Genomic DNA, 16,721 nt, shown 5'->3' on the forward strand with positions numbered 1-16,721 from the left:
AATTTGCTCGAAGGCTTGTCGTTGCTCAGGGCCCCATTTAAAATCATTCTTCTTCAATTCAAGGGTCACTTGATAAAGAGGGCTTACAATCAGACTGTAATTTGGAATATGCATTCTCCAAAAACCCACAACACCCAAGAAAGCTTGTGTTTCCATTTTGCTAGTTGGTGGAGACATAGCTGTTATTTTGTTGATCACATCCGTTGGGATCTGACGACACCCATCTTGCCATTTTATTCCTAAAAAATGGATCTCCCATGCAGGTCCCTTGACCTTACCTCGTTTGATGGCAAAACCGTCTTTCAAAAGGATTTGGATTATTTTCTTCCCTTTCTCAAAAACTTCTTCTGCTGTGTTGCCCCAGATGATGATGTCATCAATGTATTGCAGGTGCTCTGGGGCTTCACCCTGTTCCAGTGCAGTCTGGATCAGTCCATGGCAAATGGTAGGACTGTCCTTCCATCCCTGGGGCAGTCGATTCCAGGTGTACTGGACACCCCTCCACGTGAAAGCAAACTGTGGCCTGCACTCTGCCGCCAAAGGGATTGAGAAAAACGCGTTAGCGATATCAGCTGTGGCGTACCACTTGGCTGCCTTTGACTCCAGTTCGTATTAGAGCTCTAGCATGTCCAGTACGGCAGCGCTCAATGGCAGCATGACTTCGTTCAGGCCACAGTATTCCTCTATTAGCCTCCACCCACCATCACACTTTCGCACTGGCCATATGGGACTATTAAAGGCTGAACAAATCTTGCTGATCACTCCTTGGCTCTCCAGTCGACAAATCAGTTTATGGATGGGAACCATGTTGTTGGAGGGACAACATATCCAGCATATATATAGTATATTATAATTTTTTCTGTTTCTCACATTTGTTTTGATTTCTGCTCCCCCCCCCCACTTTTCCTTTCTGCTCGTGCTGCTTTTTATTCAGTCTTCTGTGAAATTCTTTTTTCCCCATATGTAATGGTGAGTGCTATCACAGAAACTTTGACTTCCTCCTTGCTTCTCCACCTATGATCTATATAGACACTTCACCTAAATAGATAACTTGTAGAAAAAAATGGAGGCCTGCAGTGGCCAGGGACAGGAAAAGAGGAGGGAAAGGGACTGTCCTATTTGACAGCAAATTCCTAGTGTGGCATCAAATCATGCCCTGTGGCTGTGCTAAAAGTTCCTCTTCTAGCCACAGCTGTGCTCCCTCTCCTACTTTCTCTGATCTGTGAGTTCAGGTGCTCATATAATCACTCCCTCATGTATTTTGGTTAGAATGAACCGGTTTAAAATACATTAAATGGTTATATTAACAAAGCTCTATGCATTTTGATTGAAAAATTCTTGGGTTTTTTTTCTTGTTTCAGTATATAACCTGTACATAAAGAACTCAAGGAATGTGTTTTGAAGTCCTTTTTAGTGAAAGAACAGGTAGTGATTTTAATCACAGTTCATATGTACTGCATAACTAAACTTTAATATTTTGAATGATCTCTCATTTGCTTTATCATTGGAGGCTAATCCTGTGTCATTAAAGCATTTTTAATGGCTTTTTAAAATACGTTAATAGCAAAAGGAGAATCAGATGTAACATTGGTCCGTTGCTTGACGAGGTCACAAATAGAGACGTAGACAAAGCGGAGACGTTTAATGCCTTCTTCGCCTCTGTCTTCAGCACTGATGATGGGCCCTGGGACCCCCGGAGCCCTGTGTTGGAACACTGTGACTGAAGGGATGATAAACTCCCAGCCAACCCTGAACTTGTTTGAGACTTGCTGCTCCACCTGAATGCACATAAATCTATGGGGCCCGATGGGATTCATCCCAGGGTACTGAAAGAGCTGGCCAATGTCATTGTGGGACCTCTCTCCATTATTTTTCAATGGTCTTGGGAGTCTGGAGAGGTCCCAGTCCACTGGAAGCTGGCAAATGTTGTCCCAATTTTCAAGAAAGGTAAGAAGGAAGACTCTGGTAATTACAGGCCTGTCGGTCTCATTTCAAGTGCCTGGTAAAATTCTGGAGAAGGTTATTCTGGGAGTTACTGAAAAACACTTGAAAGACAACGCAGTCATTGGTCATAGCCAGCACGGGTTCACGAGGGGAAAGTCCTACTTCACCAACTTAATTTCCTTTTATGACAAGGTCACCCATCTAGTTGACCAAGGGAAGCCAGTAGATGTGGTGGTTTTGGATTTTAGCAAAGTTTTTGATACTGTCTCTCACAGTATCCTTCTGGACAAAATGTCCAGCACACAGATAGACAAGTCCATAATACATTGGGTGAGCAATTGGCTGATGGGTAAGGCTCAAAGAGTTATAATAAATGGGATTACTTCAGGCTGGCGGCCAGTCACCAGTGGGGTTCCCCAGGGCTCAATTTTAGGGCCAGTGCTCTTTAATGTTTCTATAAATGATCTGGACGCAGGAGTCGAATGTACATTAAGTAAGTTTGCTGATGATACTAAGCTATCTATGTTTAAATGGGGGTTGCAGTCAGTTCATCACACGTTGTCTCTGCCGCTCCTTCCTCCTCATGCTCTTGCCCTGCTCCAGCGTGGGGTCCCTCCCATGGGAGACAGTCCTCAATGACCTTCTCCAACGTGGGTCCTTCCCACAGGCTGCAGTTCCTCAAGAACTGCTCTAGCATGGTTCCTTTCCATGGTGTGCAGTCCTTCAGGAACAGACTGCTCCAGTGTGGGTCCCCCACAGGGTCACAGGTCCTGCCAGAAAACCTGCTTTGTCATGGGCTCCTCTCTCCATGGGTCCACAGGTCCTGCCAGGAGCTTGCTCCAGCGTGGAGTCTCCATGGGGTCACAGCTTCCATCAGGGCACATCCACCTGCTGTGGTGTGGGGTCCTCCACAGCTGCAGGTGGATATCTGCTCCACCGTGGACCTCCATGGGCTGCAGGGGACAATGTGCTTCACCATGGTCTTCACCACGGGCTGCAGGGGAATCTCTGCTTTGGTGCCTGGAGCACCTCTTCCCCCTCCTGCTTCACTGATCTTGTTGTCTGCATAGTTGTTTCTCTCGCATATTCTCCTCTCTCCCAGCTGCTGTTGCATAGCATTTTTTACCCTTTCTTAAATATTTTACCATCGCTGATTGGCTCAGCTTTGGCCAGTGGCAGGTCCGTCTTGGAGCCGGCTGGAACTGGGTCTGTCCAACATGGTGGCAGCTTCTGACTTCTTCTCACAGAAGCCCCCTCTGCAGCCCCCCCGCTAACAAAACCTTGCCAAGTAAGCCCAATACAGATACATGCCTGTCTCCCATTGAAATAACAAGAGCCATATGCATACATCTGAAGAAATGAACTTGGCTTTAAGCATTTTCTCAAATGGATATAATGTATGAATATAACTTTCTTTTGTTTCTTTATATGGGATTTCCTAAAAAGGCTCAGAGCACAGTCAACACAGATAAATACTGTTTCTCTTAAAACTGTTCACCTTCTACATTGCATTTCTTGCTCTACATTTTCCTCTTTTTCAGCTATCTTTGAAGTTAGCTTTTTCTGAGTTTGATGAAATATATGCTCTACAACTGTGAAAGACCCACAGCTGATGAGCAACTTACTTACTTACCCTTGCACAAGATAGCCATCACACCTCTGATGCAGCCAGTCCCTGTACCTCTAGGGGAGCAAGAGTCTGTTAGCAACATTCCTTATGTCTCCTGCATTATAGCACATTTACTCTGTTCTTTCTGCTTTGTTAATATGATGTATTGGGTCTGGCTGGGATGGAGGTAACTTTCCCCACAGCAGCCCTCATAGTGCTGTGCTTTGTATTTGTAGCTAGAAGGGTGTTGATAACACACCAGTGTTTTGGCTACTGCTGAGCAGCGCTCCCACAGCATGGAGGCTGTCTCTCCAACTTCCTCCCCCACCCCAAAGGCCAGTAGGCTGGGGATGGGCAAGAGGTTGGGAGGGGACATAGCCAGGACAGCTGACCCAAACTGACCAAAGAGATATTCTGTACCATATGACATCGTGCTCAGCAGGAAAAGCTAAGAGAAGGGGGGGTATTTGTTATTAAGGCATTTGTCTTCCAAAGCAACTGCTACGTGTGTGTACTGAGGCCCTACTTCCCAGGAAGCAGCTGGACATCGCCTGCTGATGGGAAGTAGAGAATAAATCTTTTTGGTTTTTTTATTTTCCTTTGCTTCCATGCAGCCTTTGCTTTTCTTTATTAAAATGCCTTTATCTCGAACTAAGAGTTTTTCGTCTTATTTTCTCCCCCTGTCCTGCTGAGGAGGGGGAGTGAGACAGCAGCTTGGGGGGCACCTGGTGGCCAGCCAAGGTCAACCCACCACAGTCCTTTGTGGTGCCAAATGTGGGGCTTGAGACAACAGCAGTTTTGAATTGAGTGTGCTGTAGCTATAGTAGTTAAAGTGGCAAGCTTCTGTGTGGGTCACGGAGTTCACTGGCTGTACTGCTTATCTCTTTTTTTTTTTTTTTTTTTTTTCTCTGAGCTTGGGAACATGTTAATACAAACAATGGCTATGTGCTTTGCCCTGACATTGATGCCCTTACTGTGCTGGGGGAGCTGTCTTGTGGAGAGGATGAGGGAATACACCTCCCTCTTCCCATCCAGGAATGATGTGGGTGGTTTTATTGCACAGGCTCCCGAGGTCCTTGTTCACCCTTACGTGAGCTGCTTAATACTACTAATTAACACTGTTGGCTTGTTGTTGGGTTTGTGGAATCTGGTATCATCCTGGCATAAGAGGGGACAACGTTTGGGTGAGGCAATACTGAAACATGCCCCGAGGCAGCTGGTCCCTGGGTGGCAGGGTGTGGAAAGATTTGGGCAGGTGCCTAGAGCAGTTATCACCTCCCATAGCCTGGGACTTTACACCTGATCAAGCAAGTAACCCTGGTAAACTGCCATGCCACCTGATAGAAGTGTGCCTTGCCTACCCCAATGAAAACCAACAGCTCCTAGCACTGTTACTGGGGCTTGGCCTGTGCCTATCAAGCCACAATTCAGTACTATCAGAGGAACATTGTTAAGACAGGTACCAAAACCACCTCTGAGAATGCCATGACTGAGAGCAGGATACAAACTACATCTGAGGACATGATAGTTGCGACAGGGACCCAAACCACATCTGGGGACACCATGGTTGAGATAGGGACCCAAACAACAACAACTACAGTAATTGCCCCAGTAGTGAAAAAGAAACAGTGGACAAGGAGGTCAACAGGTCCATATAATTGGTTAGTAAGGGAGGAGGAGGAGGAAGGGTCTGATCAGGAAGCCAGTCCTTCCACAAAGAAACCGGAGGAATATCTTGAGAACTACTAAGGAAATTGGACTACCACTGAGGAAGGCATCCAGTACCTGCGAGAATTAGCGGTGCTGGAAGTCATCTACGATGACCGAAACAACCACGAGGTCTCCAAAAATCCAGATGACGTCCTGTGCACACAGGCTATGTGGAGGAAGGTGATTCAAAGTGCCCCAGCGTCATATTCTAACAGCTTGGCAGCGATGTATTGCCCAGATATAGATACACCAACTGTGGAGAGAGTGTCTTCTTGGCTCCAAAACTTTGAGGAAAATCTCTGTACCTCCTCATCCCTAGGGGCCAGCACCTTGGCTGTCAGGGGCGCCCCCAGAAATCAGTCTCCTCCTGCCCCAGTCAGAGGGAAAGGGAGACCCAGGCACATGCCACATGGCATTCGTTCTTCCTGCGTGACCAGGGGGAGGACATGAGGAAGTGGGATGGTGAGCTCACATTTAATCTGGAAGCCCATGTACGTGAACTGAGAGGGGAGACAGCTGCTAAGAAGGGGCCACCCAAGAAGGCTGTCAGCTTAGTTGCTGTAGAAACACAAGGCAGCAATCAGTGATCTCCCAGACACAGAAGAAGGACTAAGATCACCTCCCTTGATTCTGGTGAGGGGACTTCTGGTCTGGCACTGCAAGGATCAGACAGTGAATACTCCCACCAGGAACAGGAATAGAGGGTCCCTGCTTCCGGCCAGTAGGAGGAAAGGGATGACTGGGTATACTGGATGGAATGGATTCAATGGCCTGGCACAACAGACACATGAGAGTATAAGGCTTTGGTAGACACTGGTGCACAGTGTACGCTGGTGCCATCAGGGTACAGGGGCACAGAACCCATCTGGATCTCTGGAGTGACAGGAGGATCCCAACAATTGTCAATATTGTCAGTGTACCCTCAGTGTACTCCCTTCTTGAAAACCTCCTTTTCTGGGTGGCTAGTATGGTTACATGGGTGAACATTACAGAGAAATGCACAACGTAGAAGGAGAAGGGACATTACAGGAACTTTAGGAACAGGACTCGGAATATTTAATGGCATGGATGCCACTGGGTGGGAAGCACTATTAGGATGGTCTCCAGTGGCAACAGGTGTATTGAACACCACTTTGCATCCCGTGATAATAATGTTTGTCCTTGTGGTAATTTATATTGTCGTTATTGCCTTTTATATATTAGAGTTTGGTTTTTAGCCTAATCAGTATATCTCAGTATATATCAGTATATCATTGTAAAACGCACGGAATATCTTGCTACTGGTTATGTGAAACTATCTGATTGTGTGGAACTGTCTTAACAATTAACCCTTTTAATTTTTTTATTTGTCGCTCAATCCTCCAGTAGACAACATGATGCCATTGCTGTTGCCCGTATTGGAGGCTGAGGCCAGCTTAACAGGCAAAAACACCCCATTGTGACCGGCCCGGAGGCCCCTTGTGTCCTTGGCATAGACTACCTCAGGAGAGGATACTTCAAGGATGCAAAAGGGTACTGATGGGCTGTTGGTGTGGCCAAAAGAGAAGATTAAACAGCTATCTGCCTTGCTTGGTCTCTCGGAAGATCCCTCTGTTGTGGGCTTGCTGTGAGTCAAAGAAGAGCAGGTGCTGATTGCTACCAGGACAGTGCACCGGCGGCAATATTGCAAGAACCAAGACTCCCTGGCTCCCATCCAAGAGCTGATTCATCAGTTGGAGAGCCAAGGAGCGATCAGCAAGACTCGCTCACCCTTTAACAGCCCTATATGGCCAGTGCAAAAATCTGAGAGTGGGTGGAGGTTAACAGTGAACTATCGTGGCCTGAACAAAGTCACGCCACCTCTGAGTGCTGCCGTACCAGACATGCTAGAACTCCAGTACGAACTGGAGTCAAAGACAGCCAAGTGGTATGCTACAACTGACATTGCCAATGCATTTTTCTCAATTCCTTTGGCGGCAGAGTGTAGGCCACGGTTTGCTTTCACGTGGAGGGGTGTCCAGTACACCTGGAATCGACTGCCCCACGGGTGGAAGCACAGCCCTTCCATTTGTCATGGACTGTTCCAAATGGCACTGGAACAGGGTGATGCCCCTGAACATTTACAAAACATTGATGTGGTGGGTTGACCTTGGCTGGATGCCAGGTGTCACCCAGCCGCTCTGTTACTCCCCTCCTCAGCGGGACAGGGGGGAGAAATTAGGATGGAAAGAAAAAAAAAAAACACCACCAAACACGTGGGTCAAGATAAAGGCAGTTTAATAAGCAGAAAGCAAAGGACGTGCGCAGGAGCAAAAGAAAACAAAAGATTTACTCTCTACTTCCCATCAGCAGGCGATATCCAGCCACTTCCTGGGAAGCAGGGCTTCAGTACGTGTAGCGGTTGCTCCAGAAGACAAACATCGGAAAACAAATGCCCCCCACTCTTCCTCCTTTCTCTTAGTTTTTATTGCTGATCTGATGTCATATGGTATGGAATATCCCTTTGGCCAGTTTGGGTCAGATGTCCTGGCTGTGTCCCCTCCCAAGATCTTGCTCACCCCCAGCCTACTGGTGGGGGAAAATGTTGCAGAGACAGCCTTGATGCTGTGCCAGCACTGCCCAGCAGTAGCCAAAACACTGGTGTGTTATCAAGAGCTTTCTAGCTACCAATACAAAGCACTGCACTATGAGGGCTGCTATGGGGAAAATTAACTCCATCTCAGCCAGACCCAGTACAATCTCCACCCCTTATTCCATACCATTTGCGTCATGCTCAGGTCCCACATAATTTAATACATATATATCTTCTCACCATCCCATTGTATTTAATTCTCATTACTGAAATCCCTCCTGACCAACACTTACAACTTATAATACATACTTAAACCATCTTTATACCCAACATACACATTTATACATTCTCATTAACTATTATCCTCTGTCCTTTAACAGATAGCTGTCACTCTCCCATTCCATGGGCTTCCTCCACTCCTCCAGATGTTCACAAGAGCAGGCTATGACTTGGGCCCCATCTGTCAAGATGGGTGCTCAGGAGAGGAGAAGCTGTATGTTCGATTGTCGGGCACCAGCACTGGCTTGGTTTGGGTCATCGCTGCACTCGTCTGGTTCCTCATGAAACTCACTCTTCGTCGGTTCAGGTCGTTCCTGCTCCATTGCTTCCTACAACATACAACTCACATCACAGATTATTTTTCCCCCAAGGTTAAATCTCCTTGAGGCACACGTCGGGTCTCCCCATCTTTCCGCATTACCCACCGAGTACACCCAGGTCCTTGAGCGAAGATGATCCCACAAATGGGTTTGCCTTTTCCCATGGGAGGAGCAACCCACACCACCTTCCCCAGCCACTTCCCTATGTGCTCTACAGGGACCTTGTCTCCTCCCACAGTATGTAGGGGCTTTCTACATGAGCATCTACATGACGTACCTTTAGAGCCGTGTTTTCTACCCGGGCAGCGATGTCCTGCCACAATGCAGCAGCCCAGATGGGTTTATCCCTGCGCTGCCAATTGGTCTTCTTCCACTGCTGTAGCCACCCCCATAGGGCATTAGCCACCATCCAGGAGTCAGTATAGAGATAGAGCACTGGCCACCTTTCTCGTTCAGCAATCTCCAAGGCTAGTTGGATGGCTTTCACTTCTGCAAACTGACTCGACTCACCTTCTCCTTCAGTGGCCTCAACAACTTGTCGTGTGAGACTCCACACAGCAACTTTCCACTTCCGATGGTTTCCTACAACACAACAGGATCCAGCAGTAAACAGCGCATAACGCCTTTCATCTTCTGATAACTCATTATATGGTGGTGCTTCTTGGGCATGAGCCACCTCCTCAGGCAATGCTCCAAAGTCCCTGCCTTCTGGCCAGTCCATGATCTCTTCCAGGATTCCTGGGTGGCTGGGTTTCCCCAGTCGAGCTCGTTGTGTGATCAGCGCTACCCACTTGGTAACCAACTAGAGCTGGTTGCGTGATGTGCAGAGGGAATGTTTCCTTTGAACATCCAGTGTAGCATGGGCAATTGCGGTGCCAAGAGAAGATATGCTTCTGTACCAACAACTTCTGAAGCGGCTTGAACTCCCTCATATGCTGCTTTTTCAGTCAGAGTGTAGTGGGCTTCCACTGATCCTCAATACCCTCGGCTCCAAAACCCTAAGGGTCGACCTTGGGTTTCTCCTGATGTTTTCTGCCAGAGGCTCCAGGTAAGACCATGCTCCTCAGCTGTGGTGTAGAGTACATTTTGCACAGCTGGTCCTGTCTGGACAGGCCCAAGAGCTATTTCCTGTTTGATCTGCTCAAAGGCTTGTTCTTGCTCAAGGCTCCACGCAAAATAGTTCTTCTTTTGTGTTGCTCGACAGAGAGGGCTCACAAGCTGACTGTAACCTGGAATATACATTCTCCAGAACCCCACAAAGCCTAGGAAAGCTGGTGTTTCCTTCTTGTTAGCTGGTGGAGACATAGTTGCTATCTTGTCGACCACATCCTTAGGCACATGACGGCATCCATCCTGCCATTTTATTCCCAGGAACTGAATCTCCCATGCAGGTCCCTTGACCTTGCTTTTCTTTATGGCAAAACCAGCTTTCAGAAGAATCTGAATTACTCTTTTTCCCTTCTCAAATACTTCCTCCGCCTTGTTTCCCCACACGATGATGTCATCGATGTATTGTAGATGTTCAGGGGCATCATCCTTTTCCAGTGCAGTGTGGATTAGTCCATGACTAATGGTAGGACTGTCCTTCCATCCCTGGGGCAGTCGATTCCAGGTGTACTGGACACCCCTCCACGTGAAAGCAAATTGTGGCCTGCACTCTGCCGCCAAAGGGATTGAGAAAAACGCGTTAGCGATATCAGCTGTGGCATACCACTTGGCTGCCTTTGACTCCAGTTCGTATTAGAGCTCTAGCATGTCCAGTACGGCAGCGCTCAATGGCAGCATGACTTCGTTCAGGCCACAGTATTCCTCTATTAGCCTCCACCTGCCATCAGACTTTCGCACTGGCCATATGGGGCTGTTAAAGGGTGAGCGAGTCTTGCTGATCGTTCCTTGGCTCTCCAGTAGACGAATCAGCTTATGGATAGGAATCAGGCAGTCTCGGTTGGTGCGATATTGCTGCCGGTGCACTGTTGTGGTAATGATCAGCACCTGTTCAGAGACTGATCAGAGACCGGACAAGGTGGACAGCTATTTAATTTCCTCCATCTCCAAGGCAGCTATACCAAAAGCCCACCGGTACCCTTTTGGGTCCTTGACATACCCTCTCCTGAGGTAGCCTATGCCCAGGATGCACGGAGCCTCTGGGCCAGTCACAATGGGGTGCTTCTGCCACTCATTCCCAGTTAGGCTCACTTCAGCCTCCAGTACAGTCAGCTGTTGGGATCCCCCCGTCACTCCGGAAATACAAACGGGTTCTGCCCCTTTATAGCTTGATGGCATTAGGGTACGCTGTGCATCGGTGTCTGATGTGCCAGGCCATCGAATCCACACCGTCCAATAAACTCGGTTGTATCTTTCCTCCACCTGCCTGGTGGCAGGGCTCCTCTAGTCCTGGTCATAGTATTCGCTACTCACTTCTTGTATCAGAAGTCCCTTTATTAAGATCAGAAGTCCCTTTATTAAGATCAGAAGTCAGACCAGCCCTTCTACCCTGTCTGGGAAACTGCTCACTGGAAACCAGAGCAGCAATTTTCCTGGAAGAACTCCCATTTGTGATTGGTTTTCCTTGCAACTCACGTAGCCGTGCCTCTAGTGTCAGGGTAGATTTTCCATCCCACTTCCTCATGTCCTCTCTGTGGTCACACAGATAAAACCACAGGGTGGCTCATGGTGTATACACTCTGTATCCTTTCCCTTGAGCAGAGGAATGCCTACTCCTAATAGCTGAGATACTGGTCCATACAGGTGGGGAGTAGGACATATCCTCTTTGAATCACTGGAACTCCCGGGACAGTTTCTCCACAGCTGACACGCAGGCCCGTAGGGAGGAGGAGAGATTTTCTTCGTATTGCCAGAGTTGGCCAGCCAATTCATCCACTCTTAGTCCCTCTTCGTCTTTCCAGGTCATTACTGCCAATGAATTGGCATATGACGATGGTTCACTCCGTACAAACTCCCACCACATGGGTCGCGTGCACTTGACTTCATCTGGATCTTTGGATAACTGCTTGTTGTTCAGGTCATCATAAATCACCTCCAGCATGGCTAATTCCCTCAGGTACTGTGTACCTCTCTCCATGGTGGTCCACTTGCCTGGGTGACACAGAACATCTTCCTTGAAGGGATACCTTTCCTTCACACCTGACAGGAGTCTCCTCCAGAGGCTGAAGACTCGTGCCCCTTTTCCAATAGCCTTGTCAATGCCCCCTTCCCTAGAAAGGGATCCCAGCTGCTTGGCTCCCCTACCCTCTAATTCCAGGCTACTGGCCCCATTATCCCAGCATCGGAGCAGCCATGTAACAACATGCTCACCTGGACGACGGCTGAAATCCTTTCACACATTTCGCAGCTCACTCAGGGATAGGGATCGGATGGTTACCACCTCGTTTATGAATTATTTCTCTTCCTCCTCCCCAAGCAGCAACCGCCTCTCTTCCCTCTTCTGTTCTTGTGATGGCCCTGCTTTGGAGCAGTCTGCCTCCTCCATTTCTTCCTCCAGCTCTCTCTTAGAAAAAGCTTCTTCATCCCTTGCTAAATGAGCTGACTTCCGCTTCCAAGATTTCTTCTTTTGTTCAGAGGCGACTTATACCGTGACGGGTTGGTTCTCTGGTTCAGCTGCAGTGCTTGTCGCAGGGGTTTGGAGTAGCTGCAGTGCCTGTCATGTTGCCGTCAGATCCAGAGACCCTATCTTCCCTTTGAATAGTGTTGAACAGGGCTCGGTAGGCATGGTCCAGGCCCCAGCACATTACAATGATTTGTGTCTCCTTGGAACTGCCACGGCGACAGCATACTTCTTCCAAATATTCTGCTAGTTTATCAGGATTCTGCATATGTTCAGGGCTGAAGTTCCAAAACACTGGAGGTGCCCGCTGTCGAAGGCATTTGCCCATGCTATTCCACACACCCTGCCATTCATAACTATCCAGCCTTGGGGTAGATCTCTGGATGATATTCTTAAACTGCTTGCTAACCTTAGACAAAACTGAAATAATATTCCCAAGAAGTACCAAGAGAAGTATTTTAACTTCCCAAGGATGTTCAAGATACTGAAAAATTATTGTAATGAAGGAGGAAATGTCATGGTAGAAGGCAGCAAAGGTTCCATTCTGCATTTCCTCCATAAAAAACCTTTCAGAGCAAGAAGTATAATTGCTAATTGTCTCCACGAGATGGTACCCGAAGTACAGTAATGGCTTTAGTACAGAGTTCAGATACCACATTAAGCTCACGGTCAGTGTCCTTAAAAACAATTCTCCTAGGCAAAACATTACTAATCGTTGCAGAGTACAGCAGCCTGCGAAAGCCGACACCAATCTTTAACATGTACAGCAAAGACAAGAGCATGATGCAAATCAAACTAACTAATATCGTGACCCGCAACTGTTAACAGATATAAATCTCTTAGTACGTTCCGATTGATCTGTTATTATCTCAAACCTTTCGTGCCCCACATTGGGCGTCAAAAAGGACTGTTGTGGTTTAGCCCCAGCTGGCAACTAAGCACCATGCAGCTTCTTGCTCGCTTCCCTGCCCCGGTGGGATGGGGGAGAGAATCAGAACAGTAAAAGTGAGAAAACTCGTGGGTTGAGATAAAGACAGTTATTCTGTGATTCTGTGATTCTGTGATTCTGTGATTCTGTGATTTAGGTAAAGCAAAGAAAGAGGAAATAATAATAATAATAATAATAATAATAATAATAGGAATATACAAAACCAAGCAATATACAATGCAGTAATTGCTCACCACCTGGTGATCGATAGCCCGTCCCTGAGCAGCGATTCCCGCCCCCCGGCCAACTCCAGTTTATGTACTGGGCACGACGTTGTATGGTAGGGAATATCTCTTTGGACAGTCTGGGTCAGCTGTCCTGGCTGTGTCCCCTCCCAGCTTCTTGTGTACCTCCCTGCTGGCAGAGCATGGGAAGCTGAAAAGTCCTTGACTGAGTATAAGCGCTACAACTACTCAGCAACAACTAAAAACATCAGTGTGTTATCAACATTATTCTCATACTAAATCCAACACAAAGCACTATACCAGCTATTAGGAAGAAAATTAACTGTATACCAGCCAAAACCAGGACACAGTTCAGCAAAATCCCTCAAGAAAGTTTAGATGCTGAGGTATTAACTTTTTTTTATTTCAAATTTTATCGGCCTTATAAGTCATCCTTATAAGCACTGCTTAATATGAATTTTCATTTAATACTTTTAGTCAAATAGGTAAAAAAATACATGTTGTCCAATTTCAATATATCCTGAAAGCATGTAAAGAGTGAACCCATTTAGAAAGCACTCAGTTAATCTGCTATAATATATATATACACACACCAAAATTCAAGTCACAATTTTTCATACAAAGTATAAATACTGTGCTTCCTCCAATGGAATGGATAATAATTTTCCTATCATCACGAAGCTTTTATTTTAAAAACATACACCATACTTATGCTCAGTAGATCAGGTTGTAGAAAAGGTTGTTCATAAAGACAACAATAAGAGCAATTGTATTTCTTTTTTTTTTTTTTTTTTTTTACTTTGGTATCCATATCTGAAAACATTTTGGTGGCAGAAAATATGCATTTGTAAAATGTAAATTTACTCGATGGCTATTTAGCTGCCTTTCCATAGCTGGTATGCTTCTTTTTTGCCTTTAAGCACACCCATAAAGTCATTGTTAAGCCAGGGTGGCCTCTTGTTCTGCCTTCTTCCTTTCCCTTTGTAGGGGATGGACTGTTCTTGTGCTTCCAGGAGGCTGATCTTGAATAATCCCCAGCACTCACAAGCTCCTTTGCCCTCCATGGATGCTTCCCATGGATGCTTCCCATGGAATCCCTCGCATCTGGGCTCTGAGCGTATTGAAGTTGGCTCTTCTAAAATCCAGGATCTTTGTCCTACCACTGGTCTTCAGTGTGCTCAGCAGGATCTTAAACTCCACAATGCTGTGATTGCTGTATCCAAGGCCACCATTGGTAGTTATGTTGTCAAGTAAGTCGTCTTGGTTTGCAAGCAGTAAAGCTAGCAATGCGCTGTTCCTAGTCAGCATGTCCAGCATCTGTAGCAGGAAGCAGTCCTCAATGCATTCCAGGAACCTGATGGATAACTTGTGCACCGCTGTGTTGTTTTCCCAACAAATGTCTGGGTAAACGAAGTCACCCATGAGGACTAGGTTCTGTTGGCCCGAGACTTCCTTGAGTGGCTGAAGTAAGGTTTCGTTGGCCTCATCATCCTGATTGGGAGGTCAGTAACAGATACCTACCATAAGATTCCACTTGGTGACAATACCTCTAATCCTGATCCGAAGGCATTCAACAGAACTTTCGTGGTCTCCATAGCTCACCTCCATATGCCCAAAATTCTCTTTTACATAAAGTGCAACTCCACCTCCTCTTCTTCTCTTCCTATTTTTCCAAAAGAGCATGTAGCCATCCATTGCGGTCTTCCAGTCGTGTGAGTTTTCCCACCAAGTTTCTGTGATTCCTATGACATCACAACTCTCAGATTGGGCACGGAGCTCCAGTTCCTCCTGCTTGTTGCCCCGACTACATACATTGGTATACACACAGTTGAGGTGGCTGGACTTGCATTGGTACTTGCATTGGTGAGCACTTGAGGTGGCTGGACTTAAGGTTCTTGCCTTTGGAGAGGGTTGGGGAGCATTCCTCACATCCTGCATCTTGCGTCCCGGCAAGCAGCAAACTTCCCTTGACTGTATATCAGGCCGGCTGATGGGTGTGCCTCTGTGCCTTTCAGCAGAGTCACCCACTACTAGCACTTGCTTCCTTTTGCAGATTTTAGTATGTGCTGCTGGTGCAGTTTCTCTCTGTGAATCTTGATCATTGGTTTTGTCTGCTGCCAAGACTTCGTATCCGTTGCTGGTTGGTACATACAAGGAAATGGGGGGGAGTGATATCCTTTTGCCACAAGTCGCCAGAGACCATGGCACCTCCTTCTCCAAGGTGCTGTTTGTTTGCTGTTGATGCTCTTTGTCTGGTAGTCCTTGGAGGTCAGTGCCACGGGGCCCTAGTATTTCTTCTTGCAAAGTCTCAAATATACTCTGTTTCTTGTTTCCCCCCCCCAATACAGCATAGCCTGCTGACTTCCTCCTGTAGCTCCTCCACCTGCTGCCTTGAAGTGACTCCACCAGAGCACATCTTGCACAGGTGGAGCTTGCACCCTCCTCCACCCTACATGCACTTGAGGTGGATGGACTTTGGGTTCTTGCATTTGGAGAGGGTTGAGGAGCATTCTACCTCACTACTCTGGTAGGTGCACTCATGCAACCTCTTGCTTACGGATATGCAGGTGCCACACTATCCCCCAAGTTAATTAGTTTAAAGCACAATTCACTAAGTCAGTCAATCTGCTAGTGAAGATTCTCCTGCCTTTTCTAGATAGGTGGATCCCATCTCTCCCCAACAGGCTGTATTCATAGAATCATAGAACGGTAGAATCATTTAGGTTGGAAATGGCCTTTAAGATCATCAAGTCCAACCATCAACCTAACACTGCCAAGTCCACCACTAAGCCATGTCCCTAAGTGCCATGTATACACGTCTTTTAAATACCTCCAGGACTGGTGACTCGAACGCTTCCCTGGGGAGCCTGTTCCAATACTTGACAGCCCTTTCGGTGAAGACATTTTTCCTAATATCCAATCTAAACCTCCCCTGGTGCAATTTGAGGCCATTTCCTCTCGCCCTATTGCTTGTTACTTGGGAAAAGAGACCAACACCCACCTCACTACAACCTCCTTTCAGGTAGCTGTAGGAAGCAATAGGGTCTCCCCTCAGCCTCCTCTTCTCCAGACTAAACAACCCCAGTTCCCTCAGCCGCTCCTCATAAGACTTGTTCTCTAGACCAGCTTCATTGCTCTTTGGACACACTCCAGCACCTCAACATCCTTCTTGTAGTGAGGGGCCCAAAACTGAACACAGGATTTGAGGTGCGGCCTCACCAGTGCCGAGTACAGGAGGACAATCACTTCCCTACTCCTGCTGGCCACACTATTCCTGATACAGGCCAGGATGCTGTTGGCCTTCTTGGCCACCTGGGCTCACTGCCGGCTCATGTTCAGCCGGCTGTCAACCAGCACCCCCAGGTCCTTTTCCACAGGGCAGCTCTCCAGCCACTGTTCCCCAAGCCTGTAGCGTTGCATGGGCTTGTTGTGACCCAAGTGCAGGACCCGGCACTTAGCCTTGTTGAACCTCATGCAATTGGCCTTGGACCATCGATCCAGCCTGTCCAGATCCCCCTGCAGAGCCTTTCTGCCCTCAAGCAGATCAACACTCCCACCCAACTTGGTGTC

The sequence above is a fragment of the Phaethon aethereus genome (genome assembly GCF_964289735.1).
Source record: "Phaethon aethereus genome assembly, chromosome: W".
NCBI classification, from domain to species: domain Eukaryota; kingdom Metazoa; phylum Chordata; class Aves; order Phaethontiformes; family Phaethontidae; genus Phaethon; species Phaethon aethereus.